General features: G+C 41.9%; 1 pseudogene; it reads right to left on the reverse strand.

Annotated features, from left to right (window-relative positions):
- Window positions 1-17644: 17644 nt before the first annotated feature.
- On the reverse strand, window positions 17645-17847 carry LOC112206610 (small nucleolar RNA U3; annotated as a pseudogene).
- Between the last annotated feature and the right edge of the window lie 1496 nt (window positions 17848-19343).

A 19343-nucleotide genomic window follows, 5' to 3' on the forward strand; every position in this document is an offset into this window, starting at 1 on the left:
ATACCTTCATTTCTGCAAATTGTCTTAAGAACTAAACTTTGACCTTTTTTCACTTCTCCAAGTTCCTGTCAAAGGGACATGGGGAGTCACACCCTACAAACCATAAAATCTCATCAGATGGGTTTTATTAACACTATATAATGTGACTTACTTTTCAACCTGACTCTGGTACAGCATCACATGGCAGATAGCAGATGCTGAAAGAAATAAAAAGATTTTACTCCAAAATATATTTCCTTGACATATTTCAAAATGGCTGCCACAGAGTTAACATATTCAAATAGCCTTGCAAAACTCTTTTGTGGGGAAAATTTGTGTCTGTAGAAAATCTCCATTAATGTAGCCAGACCTCTCCCATTCTAGGCCTTTCTTGGGTCTGGGAGAGATTAACTGAGAGTCTGACACTTTCAAAGTCTGAAAAGAGACATTTACCATCTATTCTCTTTGAGGGCTGTTACCTAGGAGGCTTCACCTACATAATAAAAATCTTGGTCTCCACAATCCACATATCTTAACTCAGGTATTCCTTTCTCTGATTTCAAGTCTTTAGACAATAGCTTAACTCTCCCAACCAATTGTCAACTTAAGAATCCCTATAATTCACCTATGACTTGTAAGCTCTTGCTTCGAGATGTCCCACCTTTTTGGGCTGAACCAATGTGTATCTTCCTTGTGTTGATTTATGATTTACCTGAAATGTATAAAACCAAACTGCAACTAAAAAACTGTAACTAAAACCAAACAGCACACTTTCTCAGTATTTCTTGAGATTGTGTAATCCACCCTGCAGTCACTCATATTGTCTCAGAATAAGCCTTTTAAAGTATATTTTTCAGAATTTGTTTTTTCCATCATCAGTCTGGATTGCTTACAGTGACAACATCAAAAAAATTCACAATAATAATAATGCCATGTGTGTGGAAGGTGCACTTCTCTACAGATATTTTTTAAAGTGTTTTTCAAATTATTTTCTTTCTGAGCAGCACAGAATCTGACATAAGGCCCACAGATAGGAGCTGGTTGCTTTGGTGGAGGCAGAAGCAGGAGAAAGAGAAGAGTAGGAGGTTCACTCTTTCCTTCTCTCCCTCTTTCTCTCAGCTAGCGTACCCTGAGGCATCTCTGCTCAGCAGAAAATAGTTTGCAAACCACAGATGCAAGGGATTCTTCTGTGTTATGCTTGCGACGTTGGCTTCCATTAGACGATCTTAGTAAATACTGTTATATGGTCTCTCAGTCTCACTGGAAACACATCATTTCTCAGCTTGTGACTAGTTTAAGAATAACAGAGGCAGAATTCCTTAACTGGAACTTGTCCTTAACTATTCATGCATAGCACAGCCTCTGTTTACAGAGGATTCAAAACCTTGTGTTTGTACTTGTACTTCCACCATCTCCCAGGACCACTGGGAGCTGTTCCTGGCCCTTGTATACCAAGGTCCAGGTATGGTAGAACTAAATAAACACTACTGATTCTTGCCACATTTTTTTTTCATCCTTAGCTTTGTTTTTTGCCTTTGTTTTTTAACTTTCTAACTCTTTTTCTGTCTTTATTTAATGTTTTTTTTTGTTTGTTTTGTTTTGTTTTGTTTTGTTTTCCGTGCTCTCCACTTGCTTCCCTGATGTTTTTTCCCTTGCTTCTTCTGGGCCTCAGAAAAGGAAGGAATATATTTATGACCACAAATCTCTTTTCCAGGACTTCATCACTCTGCAATTCTTCACTACGTCTCTGATAATGGACAAGTAGTCATGGGGAAAAGGCCACCAGTAAGGACAAACACAATTGAATAAATACACAGCAAATGCTGAACTGATTTGAGAGAAGTGTCCCAGCAGGGTGCTGCTTGGGGTACGCATTCCACAAACTGCATTGCAATTACTCTGAGAACACCTTGCTTCTTCCATCTCAAAAAAAAGTTAAGTATTAATTAATGAGCGATTAGTTCAGCCTTATGAGTTATTGCTCTAATAAAATGGCTGTTGAAGCAGGAATCATGACCAGTTTGAGTAAATTATCGCTATTCTAAGAGACCTCTTTAATTCAACAATTAAGAGGCATGAAATGTACTTTAATAGACATAATTCAATGATGTAAAATTGTTCATCTGGTGTGAGCCATTCATCTTTGTTAATACACCTCAGGTCCTATGGAAAATGACTCTTCAAGAGGACTTACAGAGGCTGTTTGTTTTTTCCTCCCTGTCCTGCAAACTACCTGTGCTGGGAAAATCAATGGTTTTTTTATATAGTCTCTGTTACCAGCTTGAGGCCTTGACTGCACAATAAAAGCAAGTTCTGGGGTAGAATCACTGTCTTATGCTCTCCTGTCTATTCCCATAATGCCTAAGAGTTCTGATTAATAAGTATTTTAAATCAAATTAAAATTGAATTTCAATTGTTGAATTAAGTATAAAATTAGAAGACCTTCATGTGGAATTCAGTATATTTACAGAAACTGTAAATGGTTTATTGAATTATGCTTTTTACCTTTTGCAGTGGTTCTCATTTTGTTACCAGCAGCAAGTCTAGGAGGTGTCTTCAGTCATTGGTTCTTGTCTTCTTGGATTTGACCAAGAGACAGACGTAGATTTGAGGCAGAAACGAGAATTTATTGAAGCAAAGAAAAGTACACTTGGGCAACTAGGAAGGTTGAATGCCCCCCATCTTTGGCTCAGGAATCTTATAGATTTACTATTTCCTATTTATTTTTCTTGGTCTTCTCCCTTCCTCCTTCCCCTCGGGTGGGCTGTTGGCTAGCTGCTACATGTGCAGTGACTCCTCAGTATCTGGGAGGGGCCGCATGTGCCATTGGGTAGTTGAAATTAAAGACATGCTCTCTTAGGGAAATTTTCCCTTACTGGTCTAGCGCTCCCAGAGGAAGGTCATATACCAGTCAAACTGCCATTTTGTCCCTTACTGTGCATGTCTGGACACACTTGCTCAATTCCTAGGATCTTATCAGAAAGTCATTGCCCAGAAGCTCAAGATGTTTCCTGTTTGTTAGGAAAATTTCCCCTCCCTGACACCAGCTGTGACCATCAGTCCTGAAGAGGCCGCCTCACAATGGCATGACAGTCACCTGATGGTCACCTGACATTCCTTGGGGTCGTATCCTGCCCTGCTCATATCTGCCTATCTATCTACTCCAAAACTTTCATGTGTTCTAAGAGAGTTAATGCTTTCATAACTTCTTTCATAGATCCTCCCACTTTGCTTCCCAACACTGCCACCACCCAACCCTAGCCCTCTCCTGCCTCACTCACCTGCATCTGAGTTTGTGTTATTGTGTTTGTCATACGTAAATTCCTGGTGAAGCTTCTCTTTATTTTGGCCTCTTCTTCAAGTCCTGGTTTTATAATTCATGACCCATTTGAAATTGCTACAAAATTTTGATAGTTTAATAAAGGGTTCTTATTTTTTTACTTGAAAGCACATTAGTTTAGATAACTGTTTTATTTGTTCTTCAAGAACTTCACATTATTCTTTTTTTCAATGACTATTGGCCAAATCAGCAAAATTTTACATTATTCTGAATTTGAACATTAAAGGGAGCAGCATGACAAGAGTAGAAATTAAAATTGATTAGGAAGGAAATATTCTGGGTTCCTCTTCTTATTCTGCTGATAACTCAGCTCTTTAGATAACTATGGATGAGTTTCTAAGCCTCTCAAAACCTCACTTTACTTATCCATAAATTGAAGATTATTATACCTCCCAGGGTTTCTGCTAAAATCAAATGGGGATAATTGATGTGAAAATGTTTTGAAAAATAAGAGTTCTATACTAAGCCAGTTTAGCAATGTAGTCATGCATGAGAAAGCCTCAAGGGTTGGCCTTTCTCCTGCACTGCTGGTTTGTATAAAACTTTCCTGAGCTTCCACCTTCAACTCTAATTAGGTGAATATCCATTAGTGTTTCAGTCCTCAGTGTCCAAAATCCAACTCAGCATTTTTTTTTTCTGCAGAAGCTGTAACTCTAGTTGGTTCAAAACATGGCTAATATTGTTATCATATTGGTCACGCAGACCTGAAACATGAAAATTATTTTCAACTTGGATGGCCATGCCCCAGTATTGGTAGCATTATGCTGGTTTACAACGATTCCCAAATACCACATCAGAAATTTATTATATTCCTAGAGTTCTGGAGTTTGGAGCTTTGGAATCTAGGTGTCAGTGTGGTTGTTCCTTTTGGATGTCCTAAGGCAGAGTCTATTTCATGTTTGCCTCCTGGCTTCTGGTGGTTGCAAGCAATCTTTGGCACCTGTAGACACATCACTCTAATCTCTGCTTCCGTCTTTACATAGTGCTCCTGTTGGGTGTCTCTGTCTCTTTCCTTTCCTTATAAGAACACAAGGTCATTTGGTTTGGGGCCCACTCTAACCCAGTATGACCTCATTTTAACTTGAATACACCTACAAATGCCCTATTTTCAAATAAGGTCATATTCACAGGTAGTGGGGACTAGGACTTGAACATATCTTTTGGGAGGATATAATTTTAGTCACTATACTCTGAAATATTACCAAAAGTCCACCTTTAAACTTCAAAGTGTCCTGGTTTGGATGATAAATTAGATTGTCACCAAAAACTTTGACTCTTGGCTCTCCTCTCCAGCATCTCATCTTTTTGCCAAACCAGGAAGGAATGGTTTCTTGCATTTCAGCTATCTAAATCTGTAAATGCACCATGCCCCTTCATTTCTGACATCTCTCACTCTATTATTTTCCTCAACATCTGACCCTGTTAGCCTACCTCTACTGACCTAGTCTGCTATCATCCTCAAACTGCAACTTCAGCCTCTGGCTATCTCCTACATGTCAATTCCTCATTCCCAAATTTAACTATTAATATGTCAGCAATCCGTATGCCAAATCACCCTCTTAAGTGGTCTATTTGTCCATATAGATCATTATTTCAATAGGGTGAAAACAATTCATTCTTTTTGTAACATATAATTTGGAATTCATGTATTTTAATTAATTTATTTATTTTGAGACAGCGTCTTGCTCTGTCACGCAGGCTGGAGTACAGCGGTGTAATCTTGGCTCACTGTAGCCTCACCTCTGAGGTTCCAGCGATTCTCCTGCCTCAGCTTCCCAAATAGCTGGGATTACAGGTGCCTGCCACCACACCCGGCTAGTTTTGTAGTTTTAGTAGAGATGGGGTTTCACCATGTTGGCCAGGCTGATCTCGAACCTCTGACCTGAAGTGACCCACCTGCTTCGGCCTCCCAAAGTGCTGGGATTACAGGCATGAGCCACCGCACTCAGCTACATTTATGTATTTTAATCTCTTTCTTCTCTTATGCGGATAATGTCTAGGACTATAAAATATCTTTTCTGCCTTTTGTTCAAGACTAAGTATATACTATGTTTGTTGATATTCATCCTTATGTTCATAGGGCTTTTTAAAAAATCCTTGAATTAAGGGTAGGGATGAGGAAAAAAAATTCACAAAAGAAGAGGAACAATCAGCTGAAGCTCAGACATTTGTATTAATACATTGTTTTATAAGTATTGTATGATGTGCTTCTTTGGGTAAATATCAGAATTTTGAGTAAAGGGCACTCATGATTTTCTTGGTTCTACTCTTAGTTTTATAATAACTTGGTGTAGATTGCTTTGTGTTCGTACAAATCAGTGAGATCCTGTGGGAGAAAATTATTTTGGAGCGTGAGTGGGTTTTCAGCCAGAGACTGTGGGAGGCACACATGACGTCTGTCTGCTTTTTCCTTCTCATAACTAAAATTGTAGTATTTTTGACAGACTTAAACTCTCAGGGATGGTAGCAAATTAAAGTGGTTTCTAAACAGCCAAGTCTGGCCTGAATTCTGCTACACAAATGTGTAACAGATTACCATCAGGCAGGACATGAAAGTTGACTGTTTTAAAAATCTACAAAGGAGAGGTGAATTTCTCCCATTTAGTAGCTCAAAATGAATGCTTGTGAGAGAGCCAGCAAGCTCGGTGTGAAACCTGTACCATTTGAACATATTAAAAATAGAAAAAAATCCCAGAGAAACATCTTTTCAGAACAAGTTTAGGTTGGGCTGTAGGATTCTGGCATGGTTAAAGGTTAATCTTTGGCATTCAGAGCAGAGAAATTTAATCTGTTTAAGCTTCAAAGGACAGAAAACTCAAAGATTCCTATTTATTCCGGGGTGATTTTCTTTTGGCTCTGACTAAATCACTTGGGGCAAAGGGGTTTTCTTTAAAAAACAAATAAAAGTAAGAAGGAAAAGGAAGAAAGACATAGTTCTGGCATAGCCAGGAGAAAATGCTAATAGGAAGTATGGAGGAAACCCTTCCCTAAAGAAGAAAGTGAAAGCAGATAAATGCAAAATTGGAGTTTGTCTGGGACAATAGAGAAATGGAATCATCTTTCTAGGTCTTCATTTTTCTAGTATACAACAAAGACGGTACAAAAATTTTTATCACGGTGAGTGCTAGAGTGATTGGACTTAAGTAAAGTTTGGTATGAGAAAGATAGCAAATTGTAGTGTTGGTCTTAACTATATTCTAATGTTTATACTTGTGTATTTATACATAGTAATTAGACATAATTAAAATATGATGCTAATTATGTTGATAAATAATTATATACTTAAAGGAAATACAAAGTTGACAAGATGGTAGGCCATCTTCCTTCCACTTTTCTCTTTTATTGCCTACGAAATACTTTCAGGTTGGGGTTGGCCAGTGCAGCTGTCAGGCACCACCCTTACCTTTCCAGGAGGTCCATCCACAGAGCATAAAAGGAGACAAATGCTTGGGAGGCTATTCTTGTAAATATGGATTTCAGTGTGATAGATTGCAAATGTCAGACTGCTAGATTCCATCACTGGATTCCATCACTGGATTCCTAAGATCAGTGCAGAGATTTAAAAAAATACGTTTTTTTTTCTCCCTTAAAGAAGAACAACTTTCTAATTTTCAGATCTTTATAATTAAGGAAATTTCCAGAAGAAGTCATAAGAAAAGGCAGCATCAATAGCAAATACTTTCCTGGAAATTGATTTTAAAACATTTTTTATTTTCCATTATTTTTGTCTGCTTTCATTGGAATGAGGCTTTAAGAAAATGTCTCTGTGTTCCAGAGAGATGTGAAGCAAATAGAAACTCCGATTAAAAAGCACAGCTTCCCATCTGGAGGATAATGTTTGTTCAACTCAGCTCAAGATCTGCTAAATTTGCTAGTGATGATGCTTCATGGAAATTGACAGCTGAGGAACCCAAAGAGCTGTACTCAAATAACTGCCTCCTCCGTCTCTTCTTTCCTCTCTCCACGTCTGGTGCCCCTAAGAGCAAATGACAATGTGGGGGCGGGGGTGTACATATATCTCTGAGGGGCAACTTAATTAGCTCCCAAATAAAGAAAAAACTTCAGGGGCTGCGAAGGCAGTGATTATGTTAACCCTTGGATTGATAGGAAAACAAGTGAGGTTCTAAATCTCCTTTTTATGGATGGTGATAAAAGGGTCATCTTGTCAGTTTATTAATGAAACACCAAGACTCTCCAGGCAAGATTTTCATCAGGTTACTCACCAACTCTGCAATGTTCATGGGAACAGCATCCTTCTCAGATAAATTCCTCCTTTTCCATGTTGAACTACAGCGGTCTGATCTGAGGTGCCACTCACTGGCCAGTCCTGTGGCCTCCTTCCTGTGGCCCTGAAAATCTGTATCTGTGTTCTGTTCTGGCTGTAGAGAAAACATCAATATGTTTGATAAGACTAACGGGGATGACTTGAGTGTGAAGATTTGGTCTTGTTATTCCCTGGCAGCAATCAGTCACCCCAGAATATTCCAAAGGGACTGAAACAGTACTAACTGTGTCCATTCCACTTTCACTGCTGTTCCTTTGCCAAGGGAGTTTTCAGCAAAAATAATCAAAAGAAAGAGCGAAAACAAGCTGGACAGAGCAGTCTTACTTCCAGTTGACTGACAACATAGCTACCCTAAAACTGACAACTGTGTCAAGAAAACAATTACTCACCATGTCGTGACTCAGAGTAGAATTTTATTGTGCACTTGTTCTGTACCTGAAAATTTAAATATGTGTCTGTCTCTTCTGTTGGTTTCAAAATAATTGTGCATGTTGACCACTGCTACCTTTGCGATCACTTACTTCCTGCTTTTGAGTGTTGAAATGTTTCCTTTTTTACAAGATAATGTTTATAGTAGATGACTTTTTTGGTTTTATGCTTACTTTAGGTAAAATTAAAAAGTTGATGACCACATATTAGTCCCCAAATTAAAAAAAACAACATACTAGACAGTGAAATTCAAACATTTTAGAATCTCTAGAAAAAAATGCCCACCTTATTAATTTAGTCATCAAATATTTATTGAGTATCCACTTATATGTGGCTTTTCTAAGGCAGCACCCATCCAGGAGAAATACAATGTGAGCTATAAATGTGAGTCACCCATATAATTTTAAATTTTCTAGTAGCCACACTAAAGAAAAGGTAACAAGAAATAAGTGCTGGATTTTAATATAATATATATAAACTTTTATTTTAAGTTCGGGGGTACAAGGGCATGTTTGTTACATAGGTAAACTTGTGTCATGGAGGTTTGTTGTACCGATTATTTCATCAACCGGGTATTAAGCATAGCACCCATTAGGTATTTTTCCTGATCCTCTCCCTCCTCCCACCCTCCACTCTCCAATAGGCCCCAGTGTGTGTTGTTCCTCTCTATGTGTCCATGTGTTCTCATCACTTAGCTCCCACTTATTAAGTGAGAGCATGCAGTAATTGGTTTTCTGTTCCTGTGTTAGTTTTGTAAGGATAATGTTCTCTAGCTCCACCCATGTTCCTGCAAAGGATAAGATTTCATTCTTTTTATGACTGCATAGTATTCCATGGTGTCTATGATGGCAGCGGTGGGCGTCCAGAGTGGCTGCTGCCACGGTACTGGCTGCAGCAGGGAGGTGTGAGCAGTGGCGGCAGGAGCGGCTGCGGGAGCAGCAGTGGAAGCGATGGGTCGGTCCCCTGTGCCTTGCATCCCCAAGGCAGCTGACTACACCGCCATCACCCTCACACAGCCAGGTTGGACCTGCCGCCAGACCTGGAGCCTCTGCCGCTCCAGACCCTGGCTCCCTGTCACCACTGTCACCCGCCGCTGCTGTGGGGAAGGTGCAGGGTGGAAGGCAAAGCTGGGTCCCTGACGCTGCCATGCTCCATGGAGCAGGTGGGAGCCAGGGACAAGTGGGAACCCTCCCAGAGCCCGCCGTCATGGGGGCCGCCATGATGGAGCCCAGCCGAGCCATCAGCCAGTTGGGGAGCAGTGCGGTCAGGTATGGGCGGGCAGAGAGGGACCAAGCGAGGACCTGGAGCCCTTACCCCAGGCTGCAAGGAAGCACAGCCAGGGCTGCCTGTACACTCCATGGAGCGGGCAGGTGCCCCACCCTCCCAGGTGCAGGACCTGGATGTCTCTGCATTATGCACCCTTGGGGGCCCAGGAAATCCCCCACTACCCCTGCAGGCTTGAGGGTGTCTGCTCCTGCTGCCTGGCCTCTTCCTGCTCCTGGCGCTCGCTTCAATCTTGGAGCAGGGTTAGGGCCAAGCCCAGGTGCTGTCACAGGCTGGCTGGGTTTGCCCATGCTCATGGCAGCGCTGACACACCATCCCCCTGCCGCCTCGGCCCCCTCCAGACTTTGGTTGCTGAAGAGTGCCGGGGGAAAGCCAAGGTGGGACTGAGGGCAGCTACCTGCTGGCTTGCAGGTGACCCTTGGCGCTAGCAGCCTGGGCGCCACGGACAGCGGCAGGAGGCAGGAAAACTCCTGGGTGGAAGGGGACGGGTCCCCGGTGAGTCCCCACCTTCAAGCCAGGGAGGGTCTGAAGGCTGGGGGCCAGGCTGCCTGTCCCGCAGACTAGAGTGGGAACTTGTGGTGCCTTTTCCGGTCGCCCGTGGCCGCCCATGGACCAATCCTCACACATGTCCTCCCATCTGACCAATCCTCCCCTCTGACCAATCCCGCCCATGGACCAATCCTCACACACGTCCTCCCCATAAAAAGCCCAGGGCTCAGCCAGAGCTGAGCAGATGGTGGAATGACTAGCCGCAGAGCAGGAGCTACCCTCTCTGCTAGGTGCTAAACACTTGTTGGGACAAGCTGCCTGCAGAGAGGAACTACCCTCTCTGCTAGGAGCTGAGCATTTGATGGGACACCCTGGCTGCAGAAAGGAGCTGCACCCTGCGGGTCTCCTCTGAGTTGTTCTATTGCTAAACAAAGCTCCTCTTCATCTTGCTCGCCCATCACTTGTATGCATACCTCATTCTGCCTGGTTGCAGGGCAAGAACTCCGGACCCACTGAATGGCGAGGCTGAAAGAGGTGTAACACGAACAGGGCTGAGTCGTGCTCATTGCTCACTACGTTGCAGGTAAAGAGAAGGAGAGAAGCTCTGCGGCCCTTTGGGGAACCTGGACCTGGGAGCTCCCTGAGCCAGGGCTGTGACTCCCTCTTTGGGGCCCTATGGTTCCTGGTGTCTCCAAGCTTCCGTGTGCCACACATTCCCCGGTGCCAGCCGTGAAAGCTGCTTGCAGTGTGCCTGGTCCAGCCGCAGCCTCGCAGAGAGCTGGGGCCTGTGCTAGCACCTGGAGCTGCCTGACCCACTGCAACAGCCAGCATGTCTGACTGTGTGCAGTGGCCGGACCCCACACTTGCTAACACACCGCTCACCGCTCCTCACCTGACTCACCCTGGCAGGTGTGGATCCAGGCCCTTGGCAGGCGTGGGATCTAGGCCAGTAGCATGAGCCAAGCACAGCCTTCCAGGCCAGGTGGGCTCGAGCAAAACTCAGGCAAAGGAACCACCGGCCACAGAGGCTTCCAGCCAGAAAAGTGACACCTCAAGGATCCCGTAACATATATGTACCACATTTTCTTTATCCAGTCTATTATTGATGGGCATTTAGGTTGATTCCATATCTTTGCTATTGTGAATAGTGCTGCAATGAACATATGTGTGTGTGTGTCTTTATAATAGAATGCTTTATATTCCTTTGGGTGTATACCCAGTAATGGAATTGCTGGGTTAAATGGTATTTCTGTCCTCAGATCTTTGAGGGATCACCACAGTCTTTCACAAATGGGTGAACTAATTTACACTCCTATCAACAGTGTATAAGTGTTCCTTTTCCTCCATAAACTCACTCACTAGCATCTGTTTTTTTTTTTTTTTTTACTTTTTAGCAATAACCATTATGACTGATGTGAGATGAGATCTCGTTGTGGTTTTGATTTGCATTACCCTAATGATCAGTGATGTTGAGCTGTTTTTTATATGATTGTTGTGAAGATAATTCCTAAACACATGTGGGGGATGGCTTGCTGTGTGGGGGATGGCTTGCTGTTAGCTGATCAAAACTGGGTGACCTGGCTATGCTCCACATCTTCCATCCTTCAGCCAACTAACCCAGATGTCCATGGCAATGATGGAGCTGCAAGAGAGAGCAAGCTCCAATATACAAGCCCATTTCAGTCTTCTGCTTGCATCGTGTATGTCAACATCCTATTGGGCAAACCAAGTCACATGGCTGAGCCCAGAGTCAAGAGGCAGAGCAGGTGTCTCACAGTAAGTATTAATAATAGCAAGTAATAGGTTGTCACCTAAACTTCTGGCGGACTGGTTGTGACTTGGTTTCCACAACCCCCTGCTCAGGCTTGATTAATTTGCTATAGTGACTTACTGAACTCAGGGAAACACTTTACTTAAGTTTACCCATTTATTAATAAAGGGTATAATAAACAATACAGATGAACAGCCAGAAGGAAGAGATATATAGGGTGAGGTTATGTGGGAAGAGGCACAGAGCTTCCCTGCCCTCCCTGGGCACACCACTGTCCAAGAATCTCCATGTGCTTGGCTGTCCAGAAGTTCCCCAACATCAGTCCTTTTGGGTTTTTATGAAAGCTTCATTATCTATGCATGACTGATTAACTTAATGGCCATTGGTGATAAACTCAAACTTCACCTCCCCTCCCAGAAGTCTCAACCCTCTAATTTGGCCTAGGTCTTTCTGGTGAACAGCCCCCATCCTAAAGCTACCTCGGGGTCCCCAGCCACCAGTCTTTTCATTATCATATAAAAGACACTCTTATCACTAGAGATTCCAAGCGTTTTAGTAGCTCTACACCAGGAAAGGTGGACTAACACATATATGTATGTATATATGTGTGTACATGTATATGTATATATAACTGAAAATTACAGTATTATAAGTGGCCTCACCTCAATCTTTGCCTTGGGGACACAGGGATCCCTCTGCTCATTCTTGGTTCATTCTCTAGCTACCTCTCTCCCTCAGCCTGGACAGTAGCTGCATTTTGTGCTTGTACTATTGGATTACATTTCCTGAAATTATTGTCTCAGGACTGCTTTTGGAGGAACCCAGTATAAAACAGTATAATAACCCAAGCTCACTGGAGTTATATATTTTAGGTCATAGAGTGATTCACCTCATCTACAACCTATACATCATGAGTTGTAATACTGACTTGTCTGTTGCAATCTGAAGCAAATAAATAATTGTTTTAAAAATTCTTACTATGCTTCGAAGCTGTGAAAGCATGTTGCTAAAACATCTGTTTAATTTATTTACTTCAGTCCAATAATCAGTCAGTTCAGCCAGAAATATATTTGCTTGTATAAACTGAACACTCAGGGGACCCTTGAAACTGTCCATATTTTAGTTACTTAGTTTGGTATTGTTGGTACACATCTGCCATCTCAACCACCTCCACAATAAACTGAAATAATCATAGCACTGTGCTCTCCATGCTGTTGTGAGGATAATTCCTAAATATTTCTGTGAGACTCATGGCACACATGAAATTGTTAAATAACAAACATGAAATGCTTTATTTAAGGGTACCCCCAAGAAAACAGATTGAGGTGAATTCATGTTTTGAATTTATCATCATTTTAATTATTATTCTCCTGTACACTGCTGGTTAAAAATGTCTTTCATACAATAGGTTTCTCAGCTTTATTCTAAGCATTAACTGTACCTGATAATGGTTTTGCTCATGAAGTTCTGATAACACAGAAATGACAAATCAATATAAGCCCAGAATGACTAATGGGCTAGAGTACAAAGATAACCCAGTACTTTTCTCTCCTTGTTCCCACTCCTTTGCAATAGGACTTTGTAATATAATTTCCCATTGTGGGAAACCTGCTCTGCCCCTTGACTCTAGGCTCAGCCATGTAACTTGGTTTGCCTAACAGGATGTTGGCATACACGATGCAAGCAGAGGCATGAAATGGTCTTGTTCTCTCTTGTAGCTCTATCATTGCCATAGACAGCTGGATTAGTTTGCTGGAGAATGGCAAATGTGGAACATACCCAGGTCACCTAGTTTTGATGAGCTAACAGCAAGCCATCCTCTACACAGCAAGCCATCCCCCACACATGTTTAGAGCCAAGCTGAGAGCAGAAGAACAACCCAGCTGAGCCCAGCACAAATTCTCAACTCTCAGATTCAAGGACTAAACATATGCTTATTATTTTCAGTGACAGAGCTTTGAGGAGGTATGTTAGGTAGTGCTGTTACTACTTCTAATATGGTCAAATTCATGAGATGCTTCTGCTATGGCACTGACTAATCTAGTTTCCTACCTCATTTCCTCTGTGTTGATGGTAGTCTCAGACTTTCTGACACTATCTTACTGACTGATTGCCAAGATTTTCTTCCTGACTCAAGAATTCTAAGGCTTTTCAACATTTTTCTTCTCTTGACTTCATCTCTCTTTCTATCCTGCTAGGAGTCAGACTCTGTCTTTGCCATTAACTGAATATGGAAGCAAATGGTTCCATCAATTTTTTTTTTTTTTTTTGAGATGGAGTCTCACTCTGTCGCCCAGGCTGGAGTGCAGTGGCACGATCTCGGCTCACTGCAACCTCCACCTCCCAGGTTCAAGGTTCAAGTGATTCTCCTGCCTCAGCCTTCTGAGTAGGTGGGATTACAGACACTCACCACCATGCCTGGCTAATTTTTGCATTTTTAGTAGAGATGGGTTTCACCATGTTGGTCAGGCTGGTCTTGAACTCCTGACCTCATGATCCACCTGCCTCAGCCTCCCAAAGTGCTGGGATTACAGGTGTGAGTCACCACGCCTGGCTGGTTCAATCTTATGATCCCTCCGTAAGTTTTCTGCCTCCTTTTACCCCGTATAACTATAGTTTATTATGACACAGCCAGCAGCAACAAAAGTATTTTATTACTGTGACAGACAGTTTGAAATAAATTTCTTTTGACATTCTCCAAGCCAGTGTGGGAGCTGGAGAAACACACATTGGGTGGGAAGAAGCTGATTGAAAGGGGTATTTTCAACATATTTTTGCACAAAGGGATGCATCTATAGTTTTTATGGCACTTGACACTTGAGTCTAAACTGCAATAGCTGTTTTTCCCCAAAACTGTGTTAATACTATATGCCAAAGAAGACTTTCTTATTTCCATTAACGCATTTACTCAGAAAGCGCATACATAGTGGGATTCTCTTTGTGAGGCCTATTTGTGCCCTGTAGCACTTTCCAGTATGCTCTTTTGCTTCCTTTGTCTCCTCCATCAAGGCTCCAAAGTAACCCTAAAAGTATTGGGACTTAGTGAAGACTTACTCCCTACTTCCCTAGTGAAATCTTCACTAAGTTTCTTCGCTTTCATGAAATCTTTTCTGGTTTACATTCAGATTCTTGCCTCTGTTTTTATCCTAGGAAAGAGAAATTTCATAACTTCTGGGATGAATACTAAAGTTTCATAACTGGGATGAATACTAAAGCTCCAATATTTAATATTACTTGAGGGCTCCCAGAGTATCTGGTACTATCTCACTGCCTCCTGAGTTTGGTTTTGGGGAGGATTCCTGAACATTAGCCGAGACACAACAGTATATACAACAGGAGTGTATATGAAGGGGATCCCAGAGATGAGACCAACATCTTTCTCGAGCCTCCTCAAACTTGAAATTACTCTGAGGAGGCTTGGAGTGAAAGAAAAAGGACATGGAGGCAGCCGCTCAACTTCTAACAATATTTGTTTGCGAGCAAGCATGGGGCACATCCAGAAATATGTATGGGGCTTGTTCTATGCAGGGCTTGCTATATTAGACAGGATGAGAGCCAGTGAAGTAAATACTATTCCTGGTTCTAAAGGAAAGTATGAGTTATATGTGAATAAAAAGTCCTGGACTGGAAATTCAACCTTTTCAAGCTTCTTTAGTTTTCAATAGTATTACTTTCTCAAATCTTTCATTTGCCTTCATTTAATTGCAAATACTTTGTATTATGCATAAGAGAACCAAGAGACAGTGTGGGCCGTAAAATATTCATTGCAGATTTTAATTTTGATTCTGGAGTCAAATAATAAAATGGAAATAAGGGGAAAATATTCCAAAATGAGTCACAAGATCCATAAAGGTCTGAAAAAAGTGATCTTACCACTCAAATTGTATTAGAATATACATAAGCTAATGAATCATATATCAATGCTACTTTTTGGAGTACTAACAGATGGCACTTCTACTGGAGGAAAGTGAAATACTCATCCCTGTAGAAATCCACTTGGGTGCAAGCAAGTGGCACAGAGTCCATTGGCACTCAGGCAGCTAGTTTTGCACCTCTGTGTTCAGTGCTGTGAACTGGCCTCTCCATAAAAGTCCATCCCAATCTCTGCACAATGCAAACATATAATCATATGATAAAAATAAGATGTAGAAGTGGATTGTTGCAAAGAAGCTATTATATCCAGACTCAAAGAGAAGAAACTGTAAAAGCAATGCAACTATACTAAAAGCATTTGCTCCTTTATGAGGAAGAAAAGTTACATTTGGTTATATTGAACCCATTTGCATAGGAAAGGGATAGATATTATTGGAAGTGAAAGTGGAGAGAGACTGAGCTACATGCTCATGGCCTAGATGCAATGGTAGTTGACTTGGTAGGGGTTACGTGGGGCTCTACACAACTTTCTATAGACACTCTAGGTGCCATGCCCACATCTTGTTAATCCTCTTTACCATTCCTTTACTCCTACTTTTGCTTCTGTTTGATTTTGCTTTTAATGTCCTTTACCTTGACACTGTCAAGGAGTGTCTATTTTTGGAGGCATGTCATTGTGCTACTGGAGCCAATTTGCCCACCTGTGTGGATTTTGAAGTGCTTTGGGTTTGAGACCCTTTGGGATGGCCCTTAGCCATGGTTGATGAGCATGGAGATATGAGAGCCTAGCTCCCTTGCCTCCTGTCAGTACAAACTCTGATATGTAATTTATGCTCTAGAGCTCTCCTGCAGGATGAGCAGAGGCTGGGATCCTCCCCAGAATTGCATCCTTGCTAAATGACTTCCCCTTCTCTTGTCTTGCTTCTGCATTCCCTCACTGGTTTCTCCTGGGGCACTTCCTTAATGAATTCCTGACGAATTCCTGTTCAGGATTAGCTCCTCAAGACTCAGTCTAAGACACTCTCCAATAGATAGTTTAATCTATCCACATCCTCAGCAGAGCTTCTCTGTTCAGCATTGGTGACCAGCTTCAGATTGTAAACACTCTTACAGATAGTGCCCACAAACATTCCCTCAGAACACTCAAGGAAGGTGTAGATAGCAACAGTATTCTGAACTCTTTTGTATCCGAAAAAACAACTGGAATGATAATAAGCCACAATCTTCCAATGACAGCAATAAAAAGCAACCTTTTTACTTTAATAAATACATTTAGGGAGACAGACAAATTGGCTCTTTTGATAAACAAGATAATAATTCTATTTCTTCTCAGTCAACTGAAGTTAATAGCTTTCCTACTGAAACCTATTTAAGTTGACAATAAGTTGGAAACTAACCTGAGTTTGTGAAAAAGGTGTCATAATTAACTTACTCAGAACGTTTCTTGATGTATTGATTACCATTTATCATGGGCGGAGGACATTTGCCCTGAAAATTGGGAGGTACCAGGTGGCGAATTTACACAAACACAGTGAAGAGATCTGGATTCTCCTGATCTAGAGCTCAGAGACATGGTTGATGTTAGGAGAAAATTCAATCCTTACGTCCCTCTCTTTTTTCTTTTCTTTTCTTTTCTTTTCTTCTGTTTCCCCTCTCTCCCTCTCTCCCTCCCTCCTTCCCTCCTTCTCTCCTTCCTTCCTTCCTCCCTCTCTTCCTTCATTCCTTCCCTCCTCCCTCCCTTCCCTCCTGCTTTTCTCCCTTCCTCCCTCCCTTCCTTCCCTCCTTCTTTCCCTACTCCCTCCCTCTCTTCCTTCCTTCCTCCCTTCTTTTCTTCTTTCCCTCCTCCCTCCCTCCCTTCCTTCTTTCCTTCCTTCCTTCCTTCCCCCCTCCCTCTTTTCCTTCCTTCCTCCCTTCCTTCTTTCCTTCCTTCCTTCCTTCCCCCCTCCCTCTTTTCCTTCCTTCCTCCCTTCCTTCCTCCCTTCCTCCTCCCTCCCCACTTCTTACTTCCCTACCTCCCTTCTTCCTTTCTTTCCTCTCTTCTTCCTTTCCTTCCTCCCTCCTTTCTTTCCTCTTTCCCTCCTTCCTTCCCTTACTCCCTGCTTCCTTCCTTCCCTCCCTCCCTCCTTCCTTCCTTCCCTCCCTCTCTTCTTCCTCCCTCCCTTCCTGCCTTTCTCTGTTTCTTTCTATAGCGGAATCCACTCAGACTGCATCGTCCTCTCCCTCTGACTCTCCACAATCACCAATGGCAAATAGCAGTTGCAGGAAAGCAGCGCCAAGAGCCAGCTTCACACTCAGGAGAGAACCCTGCGCCTCTTCCTCATGTTTCTGGTGCTCTACACATTCAGAGAAACTTCCCTAGTGACAAACTATAGAAATGATCCCTGAAAATATAATCTTCATTTTACATTTCTTAATGCAGGGGTCCCCAACCCGAGGAAACAGTCCACACAGTAAGCCCCACAGAAACAGGGGGCAAGCCAGCATTACCGCCTGAGCTCCACTTCCTGTCAGATCAGCTGGGCATTAGATTTTCATAGGAGCAGGAACCCTATTGTGAACTGCACATGCGAGGGATCTAGGTTGCCTGATTCTTATGAAAATCTAATGCCTGATGACCCGAGGTGGAACAGTTTCATCCCAAAACCTTTCCCCCACCCCCACTCCGTGGAAAAATTGTCCTCCACGAAACTGGTCCCTGGTGCCAAAAAGGTTGGGGATGCTGCCTTAATAAAAGTTTTTTTAATCTGACTGGCCCCAGTCAAATTTACATTCTGTGAGAATGTAAATAGATTTCACATGAAGAAACAGTTCTGTTTATTTAATCTGCAGGACTTCTCAGAACTTTTATTTTGCTGATGTATGGTGCAAGTCTCTCAATGCTACATTTTCCAAACTTAGTGGTTGTAACATCTTTTTTTTCACATCTCTGCTGCTGTAGACAAGACTGTAAACTAGTCAGATTTCTCTTTGCCTTCCTCCACTTTATTTCTTTATCTCCCCTTTGATTCCTTACCTGAATCATCTTGTATGAAAATAAGTATGAGAAATATAGGTGTCTATTAATTAATATCTTATTCATCTATTATTGTGAACTCAGGCATCTGCTCTATAGAAAGTCAGAATGTATTTCTTGGGAGGAATGCAGTCGATTGCACTCCAAAATGGCCTATGCTTCTTTGTTCTTCCATGCATGTCTATCTCTGTCTCCAACTAGATCAGAAGACCCTGGAGAACTGAGTAGAAGTTAAAATGTTTTGAATGAAATTAAACACTGATATTCATATTCAATTAGTTCAATTAACGTTATAGGTCTAAAACTTACCAAGCATTCCCACCAAAAAGAAAATTCGTCAATAACTTCGGGAAATAGTCTTAAAATATAAGATTTTAGCATTTGCTGTTTACTGTCCATGGGACAATCCTCCTAGAGAGCGCTTATCACTACATCATATATGTATGTGTTGATCTCTGTCTCTCTTCTCTTTCTCTCTCTGTCTCTCTCTTTATCTACAGGCATACCCCATTTTATTGGTGCTTTGATTTATTGTACTTCACCAGTATTATTTTTTTTTTTAAACAAATGAATGGTTTGTGGCCACCCCAGGCTTCAACAACAACAGCCCTTATCAGCCTGTAGTTATCAACACTGAGGCAAGACCCTTTATAAGCAAAGAGATAATGGAGATAATGAAGGCTCAGATGATTTTTTTAAGCAGTAAACTATTTTTAATTGAGGTATATGCATTGTTATTTAGACATAATGCTATTGCACATTATTAGAATATGGTATAGTATAAACATAACTTTTAAATGCCCTGGGAAACTAAAACCTTATGTGACGTGTTTTATTGCAATATTTGCTTGATTGCAGTGGTCTGGAACTGGACCTGCAC

This window comes from Pan troglodytes, chromosome 21, assembly GCF_028858775.2.
Source record: "Pan troglodytes isolate AG18354 chromosome 21, NHGRI_mPanTro3-v2.0_pri, whole genome shotgun sequence".
Taxonomy (NCBI): domain Eukaryota; kingdom Metazoa; phylum Chordata; class Mammalia; order Primates; family Hominidae; genus Pan; species Pan troglodytes.